Below are 4105 nucleotides of genomic sequence, written 5' to 3'. Positions count from 1 at the left end.
GCCCCCCAGGCCCTGCCCACCCTCAGCCCCGGCCTCAGTCACCTCACAGCGCCTGCCGCTCAGCCTCTGCCTCGTGGGGCGGCTGGGGAAGGAACCGCTCAGCTGTAGTACTAACATCCGTGTCACCTAACTTCCCTGCAGCTCACATTCACGTAACCATAGCAGCACCATCAGCACCGAGCGCATCGCAGTGCCCAGCACCATCAACAACACCCGACTGAGCCTCCCTTCCCTGCGGGCCCTGCCCGTCCCGGGGCCCCTCCGCCTGGGCAGACGGGCCGTCACTGTGAACAGTGTCCCTGCGCGTGGCTGTGGCTGTGCCCTGGGTGCTCCCTGGACCGGACCGGGTCTACTGGGTCCCGCGTGCACCCTGGGGCCATGGTGTCAATGCCTCAGGCCGCGTGGCGCTGGCCTTGACCACCAGACCACCCGCTCCACTGGGCTTCTCCCCTAAGTCCCTGCCCTCCCTGTGCTGACGAGTATCTCGGGGACACACTGAGACAGGTCCCCTCACACTCCCCCACGCAGTATAGCGTCTTGTTCGCAACGATGACGGTGCCATTTCCCTGCACTTCCCGACATTCATTCATTGAACCGTCCACACCCCCCTCCACTCCCCACTCCCCACTTGTCTAATTGCTGTTATTATGGGTGCAGGGAACCCATCTTATTCTCTGGGTTATAAGGGCACCGTCCTGGCTGTTCCTCACACCGTCCCCGCTGTGGCCGCCGAGAGCGCCTCCCGCGGGACCCCCAGGCTCCGGGCATCTCCTCCCTCTGGCAGCAGCGCCCATCCTGTGGCCCTGCCTCCTGCGGATCAACAGCTTCTCCAAAGAGGAGATCAAAGGGGAGCCAAGAACCAGCTTGAAACAAGTGACCATGGAAACGGTGTACAAATCCTATGGATGCTGCAAAAGCAGTTCTTACAGGGGAAGGTGCAGTGATCAACGCACATGGAGGAAAGCAGCAAAGAGCTCAAACAACCCAAGCCTCAAGGAACTAAAACGGAAATAAGCCCACGCTCAGCAGAAGGAAGGAAGTGACAGCACACACTGAGGGGAAGAAATGCCGCAGAGGCCGGAGCAACAGGGAAGACCAGTGACACTAAGCTGGGTTTTTATTTTTATTTTTTAAATATTTTTATTGATTTCAGAGAGGAAGGGAGAGGGAGAGAGAGGAAGAGAGAGGAAGGGAGAGGAAGGGAGAAAGGAAGGGAGAGGGAGAGAGAAACATCAATGATGAGAGAGTCATGGATTGGCTGCCTCCCCACAGGGGATCGAGCCCGCAACCCGGGCATGTGTTCTTGATCAGAATCGAACCCGGGACCCTTCAGTCCACAGGCCGCCGCTCTACCCACTGAGCCAAACCAGCCAGGGCTAAGCTGGTTTTTTACCAAAAAGATGACCGAGATCGATAAATCTTAAACTGAAAATATCAGAACTGATACCTGGACGTGTGTAGCTCTAAGGCACTGCCGTGGATTAATACCCACAGTGGACAACCCAGGCCGGAAGGGCCAATCCCGGACTCGGGAACCCTGAGCAGACCCAGTGCCGCGTCAGGAGCTGGACCCGCCCACCAGGCCCTCCCGGGCCAGGTCCCAGGTGGTTCCCCAGGCGACTGGTAGCAGATGCTCACAAGCGGGAACGGAAGAGCGGACACGCCCGGACTCACCGCGCAAGGCCGGCAGCTCCTGACCCAGAGCCCGAAAAGGACGATGTAAGCTCAGCACAGACCAGCGTCCCGACGAACAGATGCAGAAATTCTCCATGAAATAGCAAACCGCGCTCAGCAGCTCAGAGCGGGCCACTCACCACCAACACGTGGGGTTGGTTCCAGGGATGCAGGACCGTTCCACCCAATAGCCCCCAGCGGTCACTGGGATACATGCGCCTCCTTAACAAAACCCTACGATCGTCTCCACAGGAGCAGGAAAAGCATTTGACAAAGTTCACATCCGCTCGTGATACCAGCGCCTCGGCATCAGGGAGAGAGGAATGTGCCTCCCACAGCGAAGGCCACAAGCCCCCGCGAGCCTGGTGGAGGCTGGAAACTTTCTCGGGGGCCGGTGCCAGCGGAGGAGCCACGCTCACCTCTGCCTTTTGCCAGTGCGGCCGCCCTGTCCAAGGGCGCAGCCAGAGAGAGAAATAAGCAGCATCAGAATTGGAAAAGAAGCAAAATGGTCTCTATTTGAAGATGGCAATTGTTGTTAATCCACACATGAGGGTATTTTTTCCATTGCTTTTCAGAGAGAGTGGGGTGGGGGGAGAGCAGAGGGGAGAGTGTGTGGAGGGGAGAGATGGAGAGAGAGAGAAATGTCAATGAGAGAGAGACACATCGAGTGGTTGCCTCCTGCAAACCGAGCGAATCCACAACCCAGGTAGGCGACCTTGACCAGGAATCAAACCTGTGACCTTTCAGTGTGAGGGCCAACACTCTAACCATTGAGCCACATGGGCCAGAAAACAAATCTTATGTATATGTGTATGTATACATATTCCTAAAGACTCCCCCCAAAAACTGTTAGATCTAATCAATAAAATCAAGGTACAAAATTAACATGCAAAAATCATCAGTGTGCATACACTATGAGTTATCTAAAGAAAGAAAATAATCCCATTTTAAAATAGCATCGAAAACAATAAAATACTGAGGGATACACTTCACCAGGGACAGGTGAAAATCTTCATGCTGTGATCCTGGCGACAGAAGCGGAGATACAAATACATGGAAAGCTATTCCTGTGTTCACGGACCGGGAGGGTTAATACGGTTAAAATTCCCCTATTACTCGAAGTCATCTACAGACTCATGCTAGTCCTACTGAGATTCCAATGGCGTTTTTTGTTTGTATCCAGAAGTAAAAAAAACAACCCTGCACTGGCCGGTGTTGCTCAGTGGATAGAGCGTCGGCCTACGGACTGAAGGGTCCCGGGTTCGATTCCGGTCAAGGGCACATGCCCAGGTTGCGGGCTCGATCCCTAGTAGGAGGTGTGCAGGAGGCAGCTGCTCAATGATACTCTCTCATCATTGATGTTTCTGTCTCTCCCTCTCCCTCCCTCTCTGATCAATAAAAATATATTAAAAAAGAAAAAACAATCCTAATTTATATGTAAGCACAGAAGACTGAATGGCCAAGGCGATCCTCACAAACCAGGACAAGGCAGGGGCCCTCACACTCCCTGGTCTGAAGGTGTGTCACGAAGCTACAGTGGTCAGAACAGCATGGTGATGGCGTGGACCAGTGATGGCGAACCTTTTGAGCTCGGCGGGTCAGCATTTGAAAAACCCTAACTCAACTCTGGTGCCGTGTCACATACAGAAATTTGTTGATATTTGCAACCATAGTAAAACAAAGACTTATATTTTTGATATTTATTTTATATATTTAAATGCCATTTAACAAAGAAAAATCAACCAAAAAAATGAGTTCGCGTGTCACCTCTGACACGCGTGTCACAGGTTCGCCATCACTGGCGCAGACAGACACAAGCCACCGGAACAGAACCCAGAGCCCAGACATGACGCAGGCAGAGAGGGTCCCATCAGATCTGACAGGGAGCCACGCGAGCTCAATGGAGGAAAGGCGGCTTCGGCGTAACTGGAGAGTCACGGGAAAAGTCAAAGTGGGGGCGTCCTGGCAGCCGGTGGAGGTCCTGCTTCCAGGCCTGTCCTCTGTGGCTCCAATAAGCTCTAAGGCAGCGGTTCTCAACCTTCTGGCCCTTTAAATACAGTGCCTCATCTTGTGGCCCAACCATAAAATTATTTTCGTTGCTACTTCATCACTGTCACGTTGCTACTGTTATGAATTGTCATGTAAATATCTGATATGCAGGATGGGCTTAGGCGACCCCTGTGAAAGGGTCGTTCGACCGCCCAAGGGGTCGCGACCCACAGGTTGAGAACCGCTGCTCTAATGCATCCTGATAATCCAATCCTGTGACGTTCTTCAGTGAGTGGCAAGGGACCCATAAGAAGATGCGGGGAAGGGGAAGGGGCAGAGCGGCCGGCTGTCCCCGCCGCAGGCAATGCACCATTTCTGTAACTTCAACGCCAGTGAGGGGCAATTTAGCTCCTTCCTTCCTTCCTTCCTTCCTTCCTCCCTC

At 53.6% G+C, this 4105-nt stretch overlaps 1 long non-coding RNA gene across 1 annotated transcript in view; it reads right to left on the bottom strand.

The window, feature by feature from the left end:
* Positions 1-4105, bottom strand: part of LOC106726904 — a 9158-nt gene that overhangs the window by 1410 nt on the left and 3643 nt on the right. The window lies entirely within an intron of this gene.

The sequence above is a fragment of the Myotis brandtii genome, unplaced genomic scaffold (genome assembly GCF_000412655.1).
Source record: "Myotis brandtii unplaced genomic scaffold, ASM41265v1 scaffold329, whole genome shotgun sequence".
Lineage (NCBI taxonomy): Eukaryota > Metazoa > Chordata > Mammalia > Chiroptera > Vespertilionidae > Myotis > Myotis brandtii.
The sequence above is the reverse complement of the archived record's forward strand: the minus strand, read 5'-3'. Positions and strand labels throughout refer to the sequence as shown.